Source organism: Nicotiana tomentosiformis, chromosome 7, assembly GCF_000390325.3.
Source record: "Nicotiana tomentosiformis chromosome 7, ASM39032v3, whole genome shotgun sequence".
Lineage (NCBI taxonomy): Eukaryota > Viridiplantae > Streptophyta > Magnoliopsida > Solanales > Solanaceae > Nicotiana > Nicotiana tomentosiformis.
In genome coordinates, this window is record NC_090818.1 from 118640474 (window position 1) to 118650935 (window position 10462).

Sequence of the window (10462 nt, forward strand, 5' to 3'; positions counted from 1 at the left end):
GTAACTTGTGCTATCAGCGGTATAGGCAACTTGCTTGAAGCAGAGGTATATCTAGAATTTCAAGAGGATAGATGCATTATTGTGAAGAGGTGGATTTATAATTTATATTTGACAGGTTTAACTTTAGAATCTTATCATGAACCTACTACACTTTTGAAATTATAGGTTCAAAATTATATTCTTTTTGAAATTTTAGTAATTTTCACATATATATCTATGCTCTGTGCCGAAAACAAGACCGTTCAGAGTGAGATTTAAACGTTAATTTCACTTCTAGAGGTGCGTGCACCCAATAATAGTTGTACCATAAGAGTCTTTGATCATGGGTTCACGCACATCTATTTAAGTAATTTTGAAGAAATATAACATTATTATACATGGTTTAGGGAGAGGAGTATGAGTTCACGTGAACCCATATCCCTTAACTTGGGTACGCCTCTGGCTTGAAGTGGCGTCACATAATGCCGCTTTGTCGAATTTTTATCGTAATCTGTATGTACTAATAATAAATAAAATTAAAATATTGGATATGAATATAAAAAATGAAATCGCTTGCCGTCACAGTAATTTATTCATTTGTTTCCTTCTTCAAATATTGACACCGCTTGCGAAAATTCCTGCGTACGCCACTGTGTGCTTTGAAATTTGCATAGAAATGTGGGTAAAGCACTTTAGGAGCAACTAGTCCGAATTCGCCATAGGAAATCTCACTTTGGGGCTAAAGCACTTCCTACCAAAGGTAACTCTATTCATAGAGACTAGAACAGGAGACCTCTGGTTAAGGATAAAAAAATACTTACTATTCCATCACAACCATTTGTGGTACGTACTCCCTATACCCTGTTACAAGAACTTGGCCTACTATTTCTACTAACACGGAAGTGAAAATACCAAAAATAAAGGACATATTCTTTTTGTTAGAAAAAAATAGAGAAATGTTAGTTTGAAATGTGTAGAAAGACTTGATTGTTATAAAATAAAGACTGTAAAGTAAAGACAAGTATAGAAAGAAACTAATATATTATTCAAATTTCAAACTTATGTACATAATGAACTGAAATCTACTCTATTTATAGAAGAAAGCAAGCTGCTGTGTAAGCTGAATCTGCAAGTTGCTGTGTAAGTTGCTACTGTACCAAATATAGATAATCTTCTATCGGGGGTAATGTTTATCCATAACGGAGTATCCTAAGGATAAGCTCATTATACCAGATATAGATAATCTTCTACCGGGGGTAATGTTTATCCATAACGGAGTACCGAAAGGATAAGCTCATTGTACCAGATATACATAATCTTCTATCGGGTGTGATGTTTATCCATAACGGAGTACCGAAAGGATAAGCTCATTGTACCAAATATAGATAATCTTTCATCGGGTGTGATGTTTATCCATAACGGGGTACTGAAAGGATAAGCTTCTTCAGGAGACTTATTTCCAATAGAGTACTAAATAGATAAACATATTTACGGCGAAGTCTCATATAGATAAGCTTCTTCAGGAAGCTTATTTTCAACGGAGTACTAAATGAACATCCATAATATAGTATATTTATAACATTCCTACTTGGATGTTTATTAAAAGATAGTGTGCCTCATTAAAACCTTACTAGAAAAAATTTCGTAGGAAAAAAATCTCAGTGAAGGAAAAAGAGTACACATATTTAGTAATACGCATAACTAGTTGTCTCATTAAAAAACTTATAAGGAAAACCTTGTGGGAAAAACCTTAGTAAGGAAAAAATAGAATAGCGTGTATTTTACTCCCCATGATAAAAACCTTATTTCAAATATTTGAGTCTCCGCATTCCAATCTTGTATACCATCTTCTCAAAAATTGAAGTTGGCAAAAATTTAGTGAATAAATATGTCGGATTGTCACTTGAACAGATTTGTTGCACATCAATGTCACTATTTTTCTGAAGATCACGTGTGTAGAATAATTTGGTGAAATGTGCTTCGTTCTATCTCCTTTTATAAAACCTCCTTTTAATTGGGCTATACATGCAGCATTGTCTTTGTATAAAATTGTGGATCTTTTATCACATTCCAAATTACATTTTTCTTGAATAAAATGAATCATTGATCTCAACCACACGCATTCCCCGCTTGCTTCATGAATAACTATTATCTCAACATGATTTGAAGAAGTAGCAACAATAGATTGCTTTGTGGAGCGCCATGATATGACAGTACCTTCACATGTAAACACGTTTCCGGTTTGAGATCGAGCTTTATGTGGATCAAATAAATAACCTGCATCTGCATAACCAACAAGATCTGCACTACCTTTGTTAGAATAAAATAAACTCATATCAAGTATTCCCTTTAAATATCGCAATATATGCTTTATCCCGTTCCAATATCTCCGTGTAGGAGAAAAGCTATATCTTGCTAGTAAATTAACAGAAAATGCTATGTCAGGCCTTGTACCATTAGCAAGACACATAAGTGCACCGATTGCACTAAAATAAGGTATTTCGGGACCAAGGAGTTCCTCATCCTCTTCTGGAGGTCGGAACAAATCCTTATTCACTTCAAGTGATCGAACAACCATTAGTGTACTCAATGGGTACGCTTTGTCCATATAAAAGCGTTTTACGACCCTTTTTGTATAGGCAGATTGATGGATAAAGATCATGTCTGCTAAATGTTCAATTTGCAAACCAAGATAAAGTTTTGTCTTTCCAAGATATTTCATCTCAAAATCTTTCTTAAGATATTCAATTGCCTTTTGGAGCTCTTCTGGAGTTCCAGCAAGATTTATGTCATCAACATAAACAGCAAGTATAACAAATTCTGATGCCATTTTCTTTATAAAAATACACGGACAAATAACATCATTTATATAACCCTCTTTAAGCAAATATTCACTGAGGCGATTATACCACATATGCCCAGATTGCTTTAAACCATACAAAGATCTTTGTAATCTCATTGAATACATTTCCTGAGATTTTGGATTTGCTTCAGGTATTTTAAGTCCTTCGGGGATTTTCATATAAATTCCATTATCAATTGAACCATACAGATAAGCTGTAACTACATCCATTAGATGTATTTCAAGCTTTTCATGTAGTGCTAAACTATATCGAAATGTTATGGCATTCATAACAGGTGAATATATTTCATCAAAATCGACTCCAGGTCGTTGTGAGAATCCTTGTGCGATAAGGCGAGCTTTGTATCTTTCAATTTCATTTTTATCATTCCTTTTTCTCACAAAAATCTATTTATGACCAATTAGTTTTATACCAACAGGTGTTTGGACTACTGGTCCAAGTTTTCTCTTTTAGCAAGTACGTTCAATTCTGATTGAATTGCCTCTTGCCATTTTGGCCAATCAGATCTTTGTCGACATTCTTTGACAGATCGGGGTTCAAGATCCTCACTATCTTGCATAATGTTAAGTGCAACATTATATGAAAAAATATTATCCATCACTATTTCAGATCGATTTAAATTAATTCCTTCACCAGTAGAACTTATTAAAAGTTTCTCACTCACTTGAGTCTCGAGTTCATTGATTTCTTCAGGAATCTCAGAACTAATCAGATCTTGGGTCTCTTCAGGGGATCCCTTCATAGTATCGTTTTGATCATTTGTTGTTTTTCTTTTTTGAGGATTTCGATCCTTAGAACCCAAAGGTCTTCCACGCTTCAGGCGTGCTTTAGGTTCACTAGCTCTCATGCTAGTAGATGGTCTTGTTGGGGTATCAATTCGGATAGGCACATTCTCTGCAGGGATATGTGACTTCGTTATCCTTTTTAAATGAGTAAACGCGCCTAGCATTTGATTTGCTATATTTTGTAAATGAATGATCTTCTGGACCTCCTGATTACATATAGGGGTACGTGGATCAAAATGGGATAATGATGAAACTTTTCATACAATTTCTCTTTTGATTTCCTTTTTCTCTCCCCCTAATTGTGGAAAATTTATTTCTTCAAACCGACAATCTGCAAACCGAGCAGTAAATAAATCTTCCGTCAATGGTTCAAGATAGCGAATAATAAAGGGTAATTCAAACCCAATATATATTCCTAATCTTCTCTGCGGGCCCATCTTACTGCGCTGTGGTGGTGCTACTAGCATATATACAGCACATCCAAAAATTCGTAGATGGGCAATATTTGGTTCATGACCAAAAACTAATTGTGACGAAGAATATTTATTATAATATGTCGGTATGAGACGGATAAGTGATGCTGCATGCAAGATAGCATGGCCCCAAACAGTAGTGGGCAATTTTATTTTCATAAGTAGTGGTCTTGCTATCAATTGCAGGCGTTTAATAAATGACTCAGCAAGGCCATTTTGAGTATGAACATAAGCTACAAGATGTTCAAATTTTATCCCAACTGATAGACAATAATCATCAAAAGCTTGAGATGAGAATTCTCCAGCATTATCAAGGCGAATAGCCTTTAAAGGACAATCTGGAAATTATTCCCTTAATCGAATTATTTGGGCTAATAGCTTTGCAAATGCCAGGTTGCGAGATGATAGTAGACACACATGAGACCATCTTGAAGATGCATCTATTAGGACCATAAAATATTAGTGGGTGAATAGGTCTACATATATCCCCATGTATACGTTCTAAAAAGGCAGGGGATTCAATGCCAACCTTCATTGGTGATGGTCTAGTGATCATTTTCCCTAAAAAACAAGCGTCACAAGAAAATTCATTATTTGTAAGAATCTTCAGGTTCTTTAATGGATGCCCACTTGAATTTTTAGTAATTCATCTCATCATTATTGATCCAGGATGGCCCAAACGGCCATGCCAAAGCACAAAAATATTTGAATCAGTAAACTTCTGATTTACGATAGAGTGTGCTTCAACTGTACTAATCTTTGAATAGTATAAGGCAGAAGATAAAGTTGGTAACTTTTCTACAATGCACTTCTGGCCAGAAACATTCTTTGTAATATAAGGATATTCCATATTCATTTCATTTATCGTCTCAACATGATACCCATTTCGGCGGATATTCACAAAACTCAACAAATTTCTTCGGGACTTGGAGGAGAATAATGCATTATCTATTATAAGTTTTGTTCCCTTAGACATAAATATAATGGCTCTTCCGGAGCCTTCAATTAAACTTATATTACCAGAAATTGTTGAAACATTTGCTTTTTCCTTATGCAAATAAGAAAAGTATTTCTGATCTTTGAATATGGCATGAGTTATTCAACTATCAATTACACAAATATCTTCATGATTGGTCTTTGATACAAACATAATTTGAGGATTATCCATATTCTTCAAAATGACATAAACCAAATAAATATGATAGTAAACATCATTATCAAAGCACAACTTTTATTTATGTACAATAATTATATAACCATACTATCTACTACAAACAACAAAAATTAAAATATTTACATATCTGCAGATTCATCACCTTGTTTCTCCTTCCGGGAGTGCAAAGTAATCAGCTCCATTCAAATGCATGAAGTCTAAATTATCTTCAGAAATAAAATTTGCTTCAGCATTTTTCTCTGTCTTTTTTAGGGAGGCTTGATATAGCTCAACCAGGTGCTTTGGCATACGACATGTACGTGACCAGTGCTCTTTTCCTCCATATCTATAGCATGCATTTTCTGGCTTTGCTGCTTGCACCGCTTCATGCTTTTGCTCCTTCCTTTTCCACTATTGGTGGTGAGGAGGGTTCTTTGGTGCATTATTATTACCATGATTAGAGTTTCTTCCCTGACCACGGCCATGACCACGACTGAGGCCACGTCCTCTTCCATGCTTAGCTTGGTGAAAGTTCGTCTCATTCACTTCAGCGAATGGACAAGAACCAGTAGGTCGAATCATGATTTTTCATTAATAGCCCATTATGTTGCTCGGCTGCAAGAAGATGTGAGATAAGTTCAGAATACTTTTTGAATCCCATTTTTCGATATTGCTGCTGCAGAAGCATATTCGAGACATGAAAAATGGTGAAAGTTTTCTCCAACATATCATGATCAGTAATATTATCACCACATAGTTTCAATTGGGAAATAATTCTGAACATAGCAGAATTATACTCACTGACAGATTTAAAATCTTGTAGCCTTAGATGAGTTCAATCATAACGTGCCTGTGGAAGAACGACCATCTTCAGGTGGTCATATCTATCTGTCAAATTATTCCACAGTATGACTGGATCTTTAATAGTGAGATATTCCATTTTCAAGCCTTCATCAAGGTGATGGCGTAGGAATATTATTACTTTGGCACGGTCTTGATTTGATACTTGATCTTTGTCCATGATGGTGTCTGCCACACCCATCGTATCAAGATGAATTTCAGCATCAAGCACCCAAGACATGTAGCTTTTGCCTGATATATCCAGGGCTACAAACTCAAGTTTAAAAAAATTTGACATTATTTAGAAAAAGAAAGTTCGTACCTCTAATACTTTCAAAGTATTTGCTCGAGATGGCAGAGTCTCGTGCTGATAACATGTTATAAAATAAAGGCTGTAAAGTAAAGACAAGTATAAAGAGAAACTGATATATTATTCAAAATTCAAACTTATGTACATAATGAACTGAAATCTCCTCTATTTATAGAAGAAAGTAAGCTGCTGTGTAAGCTGCTTCTGCAAGCTGCTGTGTAAGTTGCTACTGTACCAGATATAGATTATCTTCTACCGGGGGTAATGTTTATCCATAACGGAGTACCGAAAGGATAAGCTTATTGTACCAGATATAGATAATCTTCTACCGGGTGTGATGTTTATCCATAACGGGGTACTGAAAGGATAAACTTCTTCAGGAGACTTATTTTCAATAGAGTACTAAATAGATAAACATATTTACAGCGGAGTCTCATATAGATAAGGTTCTTCAGGAAGCTTATTTTCAACGGAGTACTAAATGAATATCCATAATATAATATATTTATAACATTGATTACTTAGTTAAGACTTTTTTTTTTTGGTTTAACTTAGTTAAGACTTAAGACAAGGTAAACTTGCATATAATAAAAGACTCCGTAAGTTGTTATTTTTACGTACCAAATGTCTAAATTTCTGCTGTAAGATTGTTCATTAAATGTTAAATCTGAAGATGAGAGTGAAATAATTAAATAAATAAAAGAAATCAAAAGGTTTCCCAAATTAGACTAAACTTTTCTTTTTGTAACTAATAAAACGGTCCATGAGACCACGAAATTTGCCCGAAAAAAAAAAAATAGAAGACAAGGGGGAGAGGTATCTTTGCTCTTAAAACATTATTAAAAGAAAAGAATATTTGGTCACATATTAAAATAATAATCTTATAATTTTCCTAGATTATAAAATATAAAAAAAAACATTATATGTGCCTAGCTACCTACAGGCATGGATTTTTTGGAACATACCACAAGAATGCGGTGTCTTAATCAAGGAAACTTTGGTGGTTATATGGAGGAAGTTTCACAAGAAGTCCGCTTGGAAGCAAAAGTCAAAATCTAGGTTTATTTCCATGTTTTCAAGAAGAAAATAATAATAATAATAATAATTTTTTGTTTTACTATATTTTCTTAGAAAAGATTCCTTTACTATTTCAATTTATATATATATATATATATATATATATATATATATATATATATATATATATATTTTAAGTTTTGATATTTCCTTTGTTATTGTGATTTTGCATGTTTGCTTAGAACCGAGTATCTATCGAAAACAACGTTTCTATTTGCATATGGTAGGGGTAAAATTGCATACTCACTATCCTCCCTAGACCCTATGTTTGGTTTGGAGTTTTAGTTAATCTCAAGATAACTTTACACTAAAATGGTTGGATTAGTTATCCCATATAGAAGATGGGATAACTAATCCCATGGGATATCCCACCCCATGAAATATCGTGGGATATCCTACCATTGTACCAAACGACCTCTTAAAGTTATTGGAATAACGAACTCAGGAATTCGATTAATTTGGGTCACTTTATATAAGTGTTTATATTTAGTTACGTGTTCGGGATTTTAGTCTAAGTTATTGAATTCTAAATTCTAAATTTATATATATTCAATAGATATTTAAGTGAATTCATTCGAACCCGTAACTAACATAACATAGGAAGCATTGATGAAAGAGTAATGTAGAGCACATGAAAGATTGGCCTACCACAAGAAGCCTAGGGGGAATAGGGAGCAAACATGCATGTTGGGCAGCACTTCATAATTTATTATAAAAATGGAAAAAAGCCCACCAGCCAACTCAAACAGAGATCACAGCATTTAATTTGGAACAATGATTTGATTGGACTCGTGCACTCGTGTAATATCTTTTTTCTTCATTAAAAAACTTTACAAGCGGCAAACATATAGCAAGGGAGTGCCATCCCTTGAAAAAACATAACAAATTAACTCTTATAAATTTATTAGAAGAGTTCTGAGTGAAGGAGAACCTTGGAGCAATAATAAATTTATCTTCGTGTTACGGGTTCGAACTGTGAAATCAACCATTAATGTACGGTACGAACTGTTACTCTCCTCAAATACTTTTTATATACTTTTGATAAGAAGCCTTTTGAAAATATTTTGTTAGATTTCAAATGCGACATGAGTATAGAAATAAAGGAAATATATTTGTAAGGGGACTTGCTTTGAAAATGCAACCAAAGTTATGCCTAAGAGTCAATTTAGTGGAAGGAGAATTATGAGGTTTCATTTTTAAATTCTAGTAGAAACAAAAATATTTGGTGATTTCTTTCTGTTTGCTCAAGTAATGATTGGCAAAGTATGAGGTAGCACGTATTCGGTGAAACAATCGAAATACATGTAAATTGACTTAGACACCACCGCCATAAAAAACAGACTAGCTTTGGAAACATCTCTAACAACTAAACTAAAAATCCTCAATTGTATGTTCTCTTTTTAATATACATTAATACATATCTATCATTCTAGTTAGAGACTTATTGAGGTGCTGCAAAATAAGACCAAATTAGCATTTTGTGACAGGAAATTCTTCGATCCAATAAACTATTTTTATTTTTTGGCATTCGCTAAAATCCTTCTGAAGATTGTTTATCTTTCTAAAAAAGGTGGTCTACTTGTTTATTTTTCTAACTAAAGTTGTAATTTATGATGTCTTTGAATTTTATAATCTGGCCTTGCAAGATTATTATTTTTTTTGGGGGGGGGAGGGGGGTTCTGTCCATAAAGGACATTTCTAGAGCTTTCTGTTATTAAACTTTGGACTGTATTTTCTAAATTGCACAATGTATAAACTCACAAGCTAAACAAAAATCTAATAGTATTAGATAATCAGTTTGAGATATTAAATAAGTGAAACAATTGATACTACAAAGACAACCAACTCTATTATTTTTTTTAAATAAAATTGGAAGGTGCCCATTCTTGATTTTGCCCTCAATGAGGTTGGAGACAATCCATGTTCCTATGATAATCAGTTGAGGTTCAAAGAATTTTGTTGCATTTTATTCATCATTTTTCTCACCAACTTTTTATCAAAACAATTTTCTTCATTCGTGTGCATGATCTAATAATGAATGAAAATCATTTCCAGATTCTCAACCAAGTCTCAAACTCCATCCTATTTATGGTGATTTTATCGTAGTCTCATAGAAGGGGATCTTGGAGCAACGATAAAGTTGTCTCCGTGTAACATATAGATCACAGGTTCGAGCCGTGAAAATACTTGCGTTAGAATAGACTGTCTACGTGATACTCGTTTGAGTACAACCTTTCTGTGGGCCCTGCTTGAATGGGAGATGCTTTGTCCTTTTTCTTTTCTTATTATAGTCTCAAAATTTCAATTCTTAGGAAATCTTTTGGTTATAAGGTGTTTAGAGAAGGTTGTCTGGTTTGCACATGGTAGTATATATTTGTATTTATTTCAGTTAGATGAGTTGACTTGTAAGAGAACCATAAATTTAACTTAATTAGTTGACTTAGTTTTTTACGTTTCTTGTTTTTTTGTGTGTGTTGTGTGTGTGTGTGTGTGTGTGTGGGGGGGGGGGGGGGGTAGGTTAAGTTTCTTCCTATGGAGGACAATTCTAGAGCTTTTGCTCTCTCTCCCTCTGATTTAATGTTGTACCCATTATTAGTATCTCAATTAACTCAACCATGTCATTTACTTTCATTAGTTAATTAGTACTATTATAAATCTCTAGATAAAAAATAAAAAAAGTGCTAGCTCATTCCAAGCGCAAGTATATAAGTAGTAGTACACTCGTTCAGCCATGTTAATGAATTTGTACGATTAGGGCACCTCGGAGCACAATATATTCTGTGTTCACGCAGAGTTCGGGGAAGGACCGCACCTTAACGGGTGTGATATAGACAGTTTACTCTAATGCAAGCATTAGTGATTGCTTCCACGATTCGAACCCGTGACCTCTTAGGGTAGCATAATGCATAAGATATCCCGTGTTCACGTAGAGTTTGGGAAGGGCCACACCATAATGGGTGTGATGTAGACAGCCTACCTTA